Genomic DNA, 14488 nt, shown 5'->3' on the forward strand with positions numbered 1-14488 from the left:
AAGCTGTCATCAAGGCAAAGGGTGGCTACTTTGAAGAAGCACTTTTTTGGTTACTACATGATTCAATATGCTTTTATTTCATAGTTTGGATGTCTTCACTATTATTCTACAATGTAGAAAATAGTAAAAATAAAGTCTTGGCAAAATGTGTTGAATTGCAGGAAACTAGCTAAAAAACTGCTCAACTCCTCTCCGCACTATAACAAAATATAAAGATTTGCAGAAAGCTTGCTTTAAAATTGCAACATTTTCTCTAATCCACAAGGGAAAATGTGTAGAATTGCAGGAAAGGAACTTACAATTTTTTTCTCTGTGGTGAAGAGGAGGTTCACTAAAACGTTTTGCCCTCTAAATCTAGTTTAGGGCCCTCAAAGGCAATAAATGAGGTTAGTTCAGTGATTTATGAAGGACATGCAACTTAGACTGTCGAAATTGAATGCATATCTCGTTTTTGAGTTCTTATTAACAACCATATGTGGTTGTATTCCTGTATAGGTTTACAACAACAACTGCCAGCACTGGTAGGCTCACGCCTCGATCACACCGATCACACCAATAACGTTCCAGCATCATCTGGATATGTGTGCAGCAACAGTTCAAAATTCACCTTCTGCTACCATTTCTGTCAAGCCATATACACGTAGTTCGACGAATACGTTCCATAAATCCAACGAACGCACCACACACAACTGCCTCTGCAATGCAATGCTGGAAGGCAAACACAGCGTTCCATTTGAAACATATACCAAAACGCCAAGAGCTGTCGGTGTGATCGAAACGTAATGCATCAGAAAGCGAAAGTGAAAATAGTCTTCTGTAGTTTCCTTCTAAAGTGTTGTAACTTTAAAAGAGGAGAGAACATTCAAACAAAGGTAGCCTACACCTCCCGAGCTAGAATATCAACCTTGGTAAGATGATGTTTGAGATATTTTCCAATAGATTGTGTTAATTTGTGTGCGATTTGAATTCGTTTTGAATATAATCAGAATACAATCGAAAGTCTGAGGAGTTGGATGGCTTTTTCCTGACCTTGTAAACTGGCATAATGCAATGAACAGTGTGTAATTTGACAAATAAATGTCTGTTTGACTTGCATTGTATATTTATGTTCTTAACGACATTTAGCAGTTATGCAATGTCCTATACTGTAATCTGTAGAGAGACACAACCTGGTTTCAGAGCATTTCATATTATTCTGAACGTATAAATCCGAGGGAATTAATTTACTGTGATATGTTATGTTTGGTATGGTTACATAAGACAGATGGTTACTTAAGGCAAAAACTTGACCCGTTTAGATAACCCTTCACCTAATCCTAACCATAACCCTTTAACCTAACTCCTAAACTTTAAAACATTTATTTATTTATTTATTTCACCTTTATTTAACTAGGCAAGTCAGTTAAGAACACGTTCTTATTTGCAATGACGGCCTACCCCGGCCAAACCCGGACAATGCTGGGCCAAATGTGATACAGCCTGGATTTAGTTACAAAATTACAACTTAACCCTAACCTTAACTCCTAGTCTAGCTAATGTTCGCAAACTAGCTAATATTAGCCACCTAGCTAGAATTCGTAACATATCATACGTTTTGGAAATTTGTAACATATTATAAGTTTAGCAAATTCATAACATATAATTCAAATTGTATTTCGTAACATATAATACGAAATGGACATACACAAATGAATACATACCATACAAAACATAACATATCATACTAAATGGAGTGTCTTGGTTTACATACAGAATCATACAAAATGCTCTGAGACCAGGTTGAGAGACAATGCTTAACATAGGCTGAGTAGATGTTTGTAGATCAAATCAGCAATCATATTCTGTCTACATGAGACGTGACTCAAATTGGCAGTATGCTGTCTCCATATCTGTATTCCTTGATAAGTCAAGGTCTTCAGTTAACTTTACAAAATGAAATAGATAATGGTTTCCCTCATATTCAAATTTTCTGTGTCTAGTGACCTAGAATGGCATCTGGTCCGGAATCTGGGTCTTCTTCTGGCCAACCCTTCACCATCTCAGCCAATAATGGGTCCAGTGTCAACGCTCCCATAATCACTGGTAACACCATTGGAGCAATCCATTATAATACAGGTGATGACGGGTAGTGTCAAATCTACACTTTTAACACAATGATTTAGCACAAAATAAGTAAACTGAGAATTGCACTCATATGAGACAAAAGTTCAATTATTGACTAATATTGACATAAAACATTATCACACTCAGTCATACCAATCGTTCGAGCTTGCGCATACGGCAGCTAGAATGATTTCCATTTGACTCATCTCGATGGATAGATGTAAGTTGGTAGGCCTAATATTTATTATAAGAGTGAGTCCTCTTCTCTTGCAGTCCCTTCGTCTGCAGCACCCCAGCACACCAGCCCCCGGATGTCATCAGTTCATAGTTTCCTGAAAACACACAAGAAGGATCTGGAGACCAGGATGGGCAATCTTCGTCCCATCCTCAGCGATCTCAGGCACCTTGGGGTTCTGAGTGAGGAGGATAGAGAGGAGATAGACATCAAAACCACACCGACCAAGAGAAATTAAGCTCTGCTGACCATGGTTATTAAGAAGGGGAAAACTGCACAGGAACAGTTTTACCAGGCCCTGAAAAAAGCAGACCCTTACTTGGTGAAAGACCTAGAGGGATAAATTACCTCCTAATACACTGCCATATCCATAATTGCCTATTCCATTCCGTTATGAAATAAGACCAAATGTTTACGAATATTTATCCAAATTAAGATAGTTTATTTAAATTCCAATATAACATGAATTAGAAAGGTAATTCCAATGACATTATCTTATCTGTCATACCATAAATCAATAAACAAGTTTGTTTTTTACCTTTGTATGTTCTTGTGTCTAGGGTTGAGGTGGCCCTAGCTGCACTGCAGATATATTTTGATTTGGTGTTACACTTTTTCATTACATGAACCTAGGCCTAATAGTGGACTCTTTCAGCTCCCTCTTGCTGTGTGTCGTTGATTACATTTTCTTGTCTTATTTGGCAATAATAATGTATGCTGTAGAAAGTATTCACACCGCTTGACTTTTTCCACATTATCTTGTGTTCAAAAGTGTAATTAAAATGGATTTAATTGTAATCTTTGGTCAACGATCTACACAAAAGGCCAGGCAACAACTCTCAGTTTAGAAACCTATATGTTTGTGTGGGCTCTGGTATGATTTCCAAACCGTAGGGATCAATGTAAGGATCATCTTTGGTGACAAACAACCCCACTCTGTATAGAATTGGTCCCCATTTCAACACTTTAATAATGCCACTTTAATAATGTTTACATATCTTGCACCACTCATCTCATATGTATATAATGTATTTTATACCATCTATTGCATCTTGCCTATGCCGCTCTGTTATTGCTCATCCATATATTTATATGTATATATTGTTATCCCATTCCTTTACTTAGATTTGTGTGTATTAGGTAGTTGTTGTGGAATTGTTAAATTACATGTTAGATATTGCTGCACTGTCGGAACTAGAAGCACAAGCATTTCACTACACTCGCAATAACATCTGCGAACCATGTGTATGTGACCAATAAAATTGGATATGATTTGATTTGAAATCAATATCAGTGAAAAAGAGCCATCTGCTAACCATGTGTATGATCTTTTTCACTGATATTGATTTCAAAACAAATCATATCCAATTTTATTGACCTGTTTACCGGATGTGCTACCTGTCCCAGACCTGCTGTTTTCAACTCTCTAGAGACCGCAGAAGCGGTAGAGATACTCTTAATGATCGGCTATGAAAAGCCAACTGACATTTACTCCTGAGGTGCTGACTTGCTGCACCCTCGACAACTACTGTGATTATTATTATTTGACCATGCTGGTCATTTATGAACATTTGAACATCTTGGCCATGTTCTGCTATAATCTCCACCCGACACAGCCAGAAGAGGGCTGGCCACCCCTCATAGCCTGGTTCCTCTCTAGGTTTCTTCCTAGGTTTTGGCCTTTCTAGGGAGTTTTTCCTAGCCACCGTGCTTTACACCTGCATTGCTTGCTGTTTGGGGTTTGAGGCTGGGTTTCTGTACAGCACTTTGAGATATCAGCTGATGTACAAAGGGCTATATAAATACATTTGATTTGATTTGATTTGTAGTGAAATGCTTGTGCTTCTAGTTCCGACAGTGCAGCAATATCTAACATGTAATTCCACAACAACTACCTAATACACACAAATCTAAGTAAAGGAATGGATATTGATTTTGATTGAGATGATGAACTGTAGTTACTAAATTATCCACTAGATGGAGGGCTTTACCACCATGTTGAGCTTGGCTGTAGCGAATGCTCCAGTATCAGCAACTTCCGATGTTATTTGCTGACTATTGAGATGATGAATTTAGTGACCTTTGAGTGATGATCTCTCCTAACTGGCCACATTGATTACCCATGGGCACCTTTGAGGGCCTGGTCCATCATAGACGTGGCAGGAGCAGGCAGAGAAACATGGCACCCATTCAAAATGGGATGATATGCTTACATTTTCACATTCAGCACATGCACATGGTGTAGTGACGTCCTAACCTGGCACTTTAGTGAACCCACTGTTTTCCCTTACCTGTTAAAATACTACATAGAGAGGGTGTACATTTGATGGACATATAGGCTTTTGAGAATAGTATAGCTATTATAATCAACAGGCTACTGCAGGCGTGAGAGTGTAGTCAGCTGTTTTGCCTCTCCTGATGATAACCTGGTGACAGACTACGGTGACCTCCAGTTTTTCTGCCTGCCTTTGTGGGAAGATGTTGGCCTGTTCAGTACGAGGGAGAGGGAAGGCAGGAGTGGAGAGAGAGAGGGTGAAAGAAGCAGAAAGAGGGTGGGGGAATGAGAGAGAGAGATTATTCATCAATGTTTTATATATTTCTATACGAGGCATAAAGTGGAGAGCAACTCCCCTGGCAGCAGCAGGAGAAGAGAGGATCCTGGGAGACTTGCAACAATAATATAAATCTCAGGGCCATGTGGGGAATGTATCAATAGAAATGGCTGTAAAGAAATGACGGCGAGTGCGTTATCGTAAACTTTTCAAGCTTCCATTCCCGGGGAAGGCATTATACTTCGGTGGGCGGACGGTAACGGTGGTGAACGGCGAAGCTGCTGCTCAGCCCGCCCCTGTGTAATCACTTTTACGTGCACGTCGTCCGCAAGTCGTTCTCTCCCTGTTTATTGGAGCCGGACAACGAGTCTGTGGCGCCACACTCACAACTCAGCTTAATACTGCTTCAACAATGGGTTTAGTGGACTGGGTAAAAAGAAAATGTATTTTATATGGCTTCCTTTGAGAAGGCTTTGCTGTGCTGTCATCCTCGTCTTGTGTCAGATTTGCCTGTCTAATGATGGTTAATAATAGAATGGGGTACAGCATGCTAGGAGCGCTGCTCACCATCCACAGCCCCTGCCAACTGCCTCCATTACTCTAATACAGGTACTATGTGCAGTGACACACACTGGACAGTTACCACTCTCATTCAGTGTTGTGCTGAGTCAGCTTAGTACTGTACCCTCTTTTATAGTTCCTCTGTTTGCATTGCCTTCACATACAGTGGTGATTATATAGATTACATTTTACCTTTACGATTCTCTATGATGAACTTTCTGTCTGTGACTGAGGTTAAACAGTATGTGTGTGTGTGTGTGTGTGTGTGTGTGTGTGTGTGTGTGTGTGTGTGTGTGTGTGTGTGTGTGTGTGTGTGTGTGTGTGTGTGTGTGTGTGTGTGTGTGTGTGTGTGTGTGTGTGTGTGTGTGTGTGTGTGTGTGTGTGTGTGTGTGTGTGTGTGTGCGACTGTGTGTGCGACTGTGTGTTCGCCTGCATGTGTGTCGTATGTGTTTCTGAGTAACGTACATGTGAGTACACCTGTGTGTATGATATAATGTGTGTGTGTGTGTCAGAATGAGGGAGAACATGTGAATTCATGCCCCTCAACACTCACACAGTTGGTTCTTTCATTGTGCACAGCTTGCGTCACAGCCCATACAAACCCCTCACTTCTCTCTCTGCCATGACCACAGGCAAGAGCAGAGTTACAGTTGAAGCCTTTTAACTAAGCTTCTATTCAGTGGTGTTTACTTTAGAGGCAATAATAATTTTGTATCTTTACCTGACGACTCAAACTGAATTCTTCTGCTGCTCTATCGTTTGCTACATACTTCAGTCTGAGACTGACATCAATAAAGTTGTTTGTGGTGATGTCAAAATGAGGGGTGTTGTACAGAACAAAGTAATTGGATCATATCTTACCAATCAGAGTATCAATGCCCGCTTTACCCACATGTATTTCTGGCTCTGGCCCAACTCATCGGTTTCTGCGACCAATCAGACGGTCTAGAATGAATTTCCAGATTTCCAATAGTATCTGTGCTTTTCTAAGAAGCTAAATAATATGCTAAGAGGAATTTTCCCCCAGTATGAACTTCTCCATTCAACCTAATGTAGTTCATGTCTTTCCTTTCAATGGGATTTTTATGGAAAACCATTTGAGGGAAGCTACAGCGACCAGTATCAAAATCTACCACAGACAATGTATGTCCTCATACGTTCTCATACTGTGATGCAGGGAGTCGACCCCATAGACGCTCTCCCCCATGTGACTGTGCTATAGAGTTGAGGCAAGGAGTAGACCCATGCTGCTATTCTCTCTATATATATCTCCTGGAACTGGCTGGTGGCACTCCGTGTGTGCAAGCATGTGTGTGTACATGTATGTGTGGTGTGTGTGTGGCAGGTAGCCTGGCAGGCCCCACCACCGCAGGTAGTGTTACTACCAACCAGCTCACCTGTGATACAAGTCAATATTTGACGTCCATCCATGTCTGAGGATGTTGGGAGATGACGTGGAAACCGTCCACTAGGGGCAACAGTTAGCACTGTTACCTTCATGTAGGTTTTGGTTTTGCTGGACGGGGATGGCGGAGGATGCAAGCATCTGCCTCAGATGTTTTTATTTTCCCAAAACTTAACCCTTAACTTAACCATTCGGAGTTAATAATTAACCTTTCATAATTTGGAGTTAATGCCTAAACTTAACATTAAACACTTTGAAATTTGATGTTTGGAACAACTTCAAAATTTTAAGTTTGAGAAATATGGATGAACGTCTAATTCTGACGTGGGACTGTGAGAGCTGGTAGGTTCCTACTGCACTCAGGGCAGATTTATCTGTGGTGTTCAGGTGGCAGATAGCTGTTAGCACCGCGGCCATATCAAGAATGGAGCCTGACGGGTGAGAACAAAATGTCTGAATTTGGCAACAGTGTTAGAATTTCAGCCACAGATCAAAGGAGAATGCTTTCTACTGACATCAAAGTTTTTTTCTTTCAAGTCAAATCACTCAATACCAGTTTTAACATGGAGCAGGGAATGGAACGTTTTTCAATAGCTATATATTACTTTCAACAGGATTTACTGCAATGGTGTTTGAGAGACAGACTAAAGCTGTCGCATAATGCAAATACCAGACATAGATTTGAGGCAGGAAGGCAGGCTACCTCTCCAAAGTCAACTCCTGGATGTTGACTTTTCTTTCAAGCCCAGAACATGAACACGGTCCATAACATTTATAGGATTACAGTATGCTGTTATAAATTATGAAAATGTAAGGAAATGCACATTTCCCAGACAGTCTACGAAGTCCCCATTCAAAAGGGCCATGATACAATCTCTTGAATAAACATTCCTGTGCACCTCTCTGTACCCCACCCCCACCCCCCACAGGTCTGAGTGTTGATGAATGGGCTGCTGACAGATGTTCACATGGCTCAGCAGGGCCTATCCCACAGCGTTATCTGCACCAGTGGATCTGGTAGTCATTGATTATCTCTCAGGTTGAACGACAGGACCGGGTCCTAGTAGGCTGGGAGGCCCATCATCACCCCTCCTGAAGTAAGGACAGACCAACAACACCCAGACTGAGAACCAGCAGCCTCGCTGTAAGAAGTGAAACTGTCCTCCAAAGAACAACGAAAAGCAACAGGGATCAGCCTGTTTATCGGTTTCATAAGGTGGTTGTCACTTTCTTCCTCACAGATATACTCATATAGCTAAGCATGTTACCGTCTTATGTTCCTTGCTTCTCTGTCATGGTGATCACAGAAGCAGTGACTATTGTACTGTATTTGACTATGCCAGAAATAGTTTATCGATGGGTACATAAAATCTTTCCTTTTTTTGTTTATCTTGATCTAAAAGGTCACAGTATGGAAGGAATACAAGGACAGCAAAAAATAATAGGTCTCTTTGTTCAGTGGAGAAAATGTTTCTCTCGTGAAGATTTATGATGTTCCGGGGGGGGGGGGGGGGGGGGGAACGCCTCGCTTTCTGGAATAGGGAACATGTTTAAGGATGAAGACTTATTTCATGGTCTTGATGTTTTCTCAATACCAATGTCTTGACACATGGGCCACAATGATTTAGCAACACGTGTGAGGAGAAGAAACAGGATTTAGCAATGCAGCTCGTCCTCGTATTTAAGCGCCAGGGCAGTCTGGGTTCACATCGCCTGGCAACAGAAAACAGACTCAGAGGAGCTCATGTAAATTACATTATACCAAGTGCAGCAGAGAATTGGCTTTTGTGCTCGGTAGCGAGGCTACTTTGAATTTCTGAATGTTTCAAACACAACGGAATCCTGTCCTATCCTCAGTCCGTCAGTGAGTTTTTCTGGTCTGTTTGCCCATGCGACAGCCAAGAAATCTATGACAGATATACCCTCATTTCTTCTGCTGGCTCCATGGCCAGGCTTGGAGAGAAATCCCTAAACCTTGGTATGTTTGAATGTTCCAGGCATTTCCGGGCAGTATCAGAGGGAATGCCAAAACATAATCATTTTTAGGACTCCCAGTTCACAGCCGGGATGGAATGTGTATGTTTGATAGAATAATAATCGAATGGATATTGATTTTGTTTTGCAAGCCCTGATTCTGTAACGTAACTCTAGTTCTTCCTCCTCCTCGGACGAGGAGAGGAGAGAGGGATCGGAAGACCAATGTGCAGCGAGGTATGTAGACATCATGAATTTATTAGACAAGACGAACACTGAACCGAACTATACTTGATAAATACAAAATAACAAACAGACAACGTAGACTGACCTGAACATGCAAACTACATAAAATGAAGAACGCACGAACAGGAAAGAACGAACGAATGAGACGAGACAGTACCGTGTGGTGCAATAAACACAGACACAGCGACAATCACCCACAAACAGACAGTGAGAACAGCCTACCTTAAATATGGTTCTCAATCAGAGGAACGTCAAACACCTGCCTCTAATTGAGAACCATATCAGGCACATTAAACCCAACATAGAAACACAACACATAGAATGCCCACCCAGCTCACGTCCTGACCAACAAAACAAAGGATTAACACAATAACTAGGGTCAGAACGTGACAGAACCCCCCCCCCAAGGTGCGGACTGCGACCGCACCACCTAAACCTATAGGGGAGGGTTTGGGTGGGCATCTGTCCGCGGCGGCGGCTCTGGCGCAGGACGTGGACCCCACTTCACCCTTGTCTTTGTCCGCTTCTGTGGCCTCCTCAAAGTGGCGACCCTCGCCACCGACCTTGGACTGGGAACCCTAGACATGGGTCCCGCTGGACTTAGGGGCAGCCCCGGACTGAGGGACCGCTCCGGACTGGCTGGCTCTGGCGGATCCTGGCTGGCTGGCTCTGGCGGATCCTGGCTGGCGGAAGGCTCTGGTGGCTCTGGCTGGTCCTGGCTGGACGGCTCTGGCTGGTCCTGGCTGGACGGCTCTGGCTGGTCCTGGCTGGACGGCTCTGGCTGGTCCTGGCTGGACGGCTCTGGCTGGTCCTGGCTGGACGGCTCGGGACAGACGGGCAGCTCTGACGGCTCGGGACAGACGGGCACACCTGTAGGGAGGAGACGGAGAGACAGCCTGGTGCGTGGGGCTGCCACAGGACCCACCAGGCTGGAGAGACCTACAGGAGGCTTGATGTTAAAAGGCACCTGAAGGACCGGGCTGTGGGGGAGCACTGGAGCTCTGGTGCGCAGCCTTGGCACCACTCCCCCAGGCTGGAATACTACTCCAGCCCGTACCCTCCAGAGTGCAGGCACAGGTTGAACCGGGCTGTGGATGAGCACTGGAGATCTAGTGCCTACTACGCACACCTCTCCCTTAGGCTCCACTCCCACATTTGCCCGGTACGAGCGGAGCGGAGGCATAGGACGCACTGCACCCTCCCAGCGCCCCGGAGACACAGCACGCAGAGCCAGCGCAGGATACCCTGGACCGAAACTGCGTACCGGAGACCAGACGCGCTGAGCAGGCACAATACGCCTCGGCTGGATGCCCACACTCACATGACACTTTCGGGGGGCTGCCCTATAGCGCACCGGGCTATGGGCACGCACTGGCGACACCGTGCGCTTAACCGCATAACACGGTGCCTGACCAGTGACGCGTTGCTTATAATAAGCACGAGGAGTGCGCTCAGGTCTGCTACCTGGCTTAGCCACACTCCTCTCCAGCCCCCCCCAAAAAAAATTCTGGGGTTGCCTCTCGTACCTGTCGCGCTGCCGTGCTGCCTCCTCATATCGCCGCCGCTCAGCTTTCGCTTCCTCCAGCTCAGCTTTGGGGCGGCGATACTCCCCAGCCTGTGCCCAGGGTCCTTCTCCGTTCAAAATCTCCTCCCATGTCCAGGAGTCCTGAGATTTCTGCTGCTGCTGTCGCTGCCCTTTTCCCTGCTGCTTGATCCTAGTTTGGTGGGTGATTCTGTAACGTAACTCTAGTTCTTCCTCCTCCTCGGACGAGGAGAGGAGAGAGGGATCGGAAGACCAATGTGCAGCGAGGTATGTAGACATCATGAATTTATTAGACAAGACGAACACTGAACCGAACTATACTTGATAAATACAAAATAACAAACAGACAACGTAGACTGACCTGAACATGCAAACTACATAAAATGAAGAACGCACGAACAGGAAAGAACGAACGAATGAGACGAGACAGTACCGTGTGGTGCAATAAACACAGACACAGCGACAATCACCCACAAACAAACAGTGAGAACAGCCTACCTTAAATATGGTTCTCAATCAGAGGAACGTCAAACACCTGCCTCTAATTGAGAACCATATCAGGCACATTAAACCCAACATAGAAACACAACACATAGAATGCCCACCCAGCTCACGTCCTGACCAACAAAACAAAGGATTAACACAATAACTAGGGTCAGAACGTGACAGATTCAGTACTTGTGTTTTGTTTATCTGGTCCTGAAAAATGACCCGATAGTTGCTCAATTCAGCAACTGCATTTGATGAAAAGCATGTTTACTCTGTGAGTCCCACCAGCTGGCCTCCTTACACAACGTTTCTTTTATGAAAACTCAATGTATGGTTTCCTAGGCTGCGGTGAGTGGTTGCATCGACTGGTTGCATTACTTGATTTGGTAACATAAAGGCTGGCTTATGTAAAACCTCTGGGTCCAGCGAGGCCTCAGCTCTCCTCAGTGCTCTCTCACTCTCCCTCCCTCCCTCCCTCTCCCTCCCTCTTTCTCTTTCTCTCTATCACTCTCCCTCCTTCTCTTTCTCTCTCCCTCCCTCTCGTTCTCTCTCCCTCCCTCTCGTTCTCTCTCCCTCCCTCCCTCCCTCTCTTTCTCTCGCCCTCCCTCTCTTTCTCTCTCTATCTCCCTCCCTCTCTTTCGCTCTCTCACTCTCCCCCCTCTCTTTCTCTCTATCACTCTCTCACTCACTCACTCTCCCTCCCTCTCTATCTCACTCTCCCTCCCTCTCTTTCTCTCTCCCTCCCTCTCTTTCGCTCTCTCCCTCCCACTCTTTCTCTCTCTCACTCCCTCTCTTTCACTCTCTCTCTCTCCCTCCTTCTCTTTCACTCTCACTCTCCTTCCCTCTCTTTTTCTCTCCCCTCCCTCTTTCTCTCTCCCTCCCTCTTTCTCTCTCCTTCCCTCTCTCACTCTCCCTCCCTCCCTCTCTCTCCCTCCCAATCTTTCTCTCATTCACACTCCCTCCTTCTCTTTCTCTCCCTCACTCTCCCTCACTCTCTTTCTCTCTCTCTCCCTCACTCTCTCTCTCCCTCTCTTTCTCTCTTTCTCTCTCTATCCCAACTGATTAATTGTTATGCTGCAGATTATTTAGAGGCGCATGCTGGTCAAAGTTGTTTATGTGAACTCCAAGTTGCCACAATATGTTTCTGGAGCTCCACCATGGCATCACTGGAAAATAAGGATAATTCTTGACAGTCATTCACGGAACGGCTGATGTACAAAGGGCTTCATAAATACATTTGATTGATTGATTGTAATTTTGTGGCATTGTCTGGATTAAATCAATGTTTTATTTGTTTGTTTTTGGATCAAATTAAACCGAGTACAGTCGTGGCCAAAAGTTTTGAGAATGACACAGATATTAATTTTCACAAAGTCTGCTGCCTCAGTTTGTATGATGGCAATTTGCATATACTCCAGAATGTTATGTAGAGTGATCAGATGAATTGCAAATCATTGCAAAGTCCTTCTTTGTCATGCAAATGAACTGACTCCCAAAAAAAACATTTCCACTGCATTTCAGCCCTGCCACAAAAGGACCAGCTAACATCATGTCAGTGATTCTCTCGTTAACACAGGTGTGAGTGTTGACAAGGACAAGGCTGGAGATCACTCTGTCATGCTGATTGAGTTCGAATAACAGACTGGAAGCTTCAAAAGGAGGGTGGTGCTTGGAATCATTGTTCTTCCTCTGTCATCCATGGTTACCTGCAAAGAAACACGTGCTGTCATCATTGCTTTGCACAAAAAGGGCTTCACAGGCAAGGATATTGCTGCCAGTAAGATTGCACCTAAATCAACCATTTATCGGATCATCAAGAACTTCAAGGAGAGCGGTTCAATTGCTGTGAAGAAGGCTTCAGGGTGCCCAAGAAAGTCCAGCAAGCGCCAGGACCATCTCCTAAAGTTGATTCAGCTGTGGGATCGGGGCACCACCAGTACAGAGCTTGCTCAGGAATGGCAGCAGGCAGGTGTGAGTGCATCTGCACGCACAGTGAGGCGAAGACTTTTGGAGGATGGCCTGGTGTCAAGAAGGGCAGCAAAGAAGCCCCTTCTCTCCAGGAAAAACATAAGGGGCAGACTAATATTCTGCAAAAGGTACAGGGATTGGACTGCTGAGGACTGGGGTAAAGTCATTTTCTCTGATGAATCCCCTTTCCGATTGTTTGGGGCATCCGGAAAAAAGCTTGTCCGGAGAAGACAAGGTGAGTGCTACCATCAGTCCTGTGTCATGCCAACAGTAAAGCATCCTGAGACCATTTATGTGTGGGGTTGCTTCTCAGCGAAGGGAGTGGGCTCACTCCCAATTTTGCCTAAGAACACAGCCATGAATAAAGAATGGTACCAACACATCCTCCGAGAGCAACTTCTCCCAACCATTCAGGAACAGTTTGGTGACGAACAATGCCTTTTCCAACATGATGGAACACCTTGCCATAAGGCAAAAGTGATAACTAAGTGACTCGGGGAACAAAACATCGATATTTTGGGTCCATGGCCAGGAAACTCCCCAGACCTTAATCCCATTGAGAACTTGTGGTCAATCCTCAAGAGGCGGGTGGACAAACAAAACCCCACAAATTCTGACAGACTCCAAGCGTTGATTCGTTGATTATGCAAGAATGGGCTGCCATCTGTCAGGATGTGGCCCAGAAGTTAATTGACAGCATGCCAGGGCGGGTGGCATAGGTCTTGAAAAAGAAGGGTCAACACTGCAAATATTGACTCTTTGCATCAACTTCATGTAATTGTCAATAAAAGCCTTTGACACGTATGAAATGCTTGTAATTATACTTCAGTATTTCATAGTAACATCTGACAAAAATATCTAAAGACACTGAAGCAGCAAACTTTGTGAAAATTAATATTTGTGTCATTCTCAAAACTTTTGGCCACAACTGTATATTCATTTGGATGTCGGTACGGAGAATGAGGAGAGAGGAAGTGGCATGTCCAAGGAGTGTTGCAGTTCTTGACACACTCTAACCGGTGCGCCTGGTACCTACTACCATACCCCATTCAAAGGAACTTAAATATTTGATCTTGCCCATCCACCCTCTGAATGGCACACATACTGTATACAATCCACGTCTCTATTGTCTCAAGGGTTAAACATTGTTCTTTAACCCGTCTCCTCCCCTTCATCTACACTAATTGAAATGGATTTAGCCGGTGACATCAATAAGGGATCATAGCTTTCACCTGGATACACCTGGTCAGTCTATGTCATATCCATTGTTTAGCCTGAATGGAATATTAGTATGTTGTATATTTAACATATACATTCAACATCAGAAATCTATCCTCATGCTATAATGTTTGCCTTTTGTGAACTAACACTTGCGCTTTACTTTTGTCTCCCTTACTAGCTCTGACTTGGCT

General features: G+C 44.2%; 1 long non-coding RNA gene across 1 annotated transcript; it reads left to right on the plus strand.

The window, feature by feature from the left end:
- Positions 1-722: 722 nt before the first annotated feature.
- Positions 723-2875, plus strand: LOC120026147. The gene is made up of 3 exons (XR_005473064.1): positions 723-908; positions 1980-2115; positions 2377-2875. It is a non-coding gene; the product is annotated as an uncharacterized LOC120026147 (long non-coding RNA).
- Positions 2876-14488: the final 11613 nt, after the last annotated feature.

This window comes from Salvelinus namaycush, chromosome 31 (genome assembly GCF_016432855.1).
Source record: "Salvelinus namaycush isolate Seneca chromosome 31, SaNama_1.0, whole genome shotgun sequence".
NCBI lineage: Eukaryota > Metazoa > Chordata > Actinopteri > Salmoniformes > Salmonidae > Salvelinus > Salvelinus namaycush.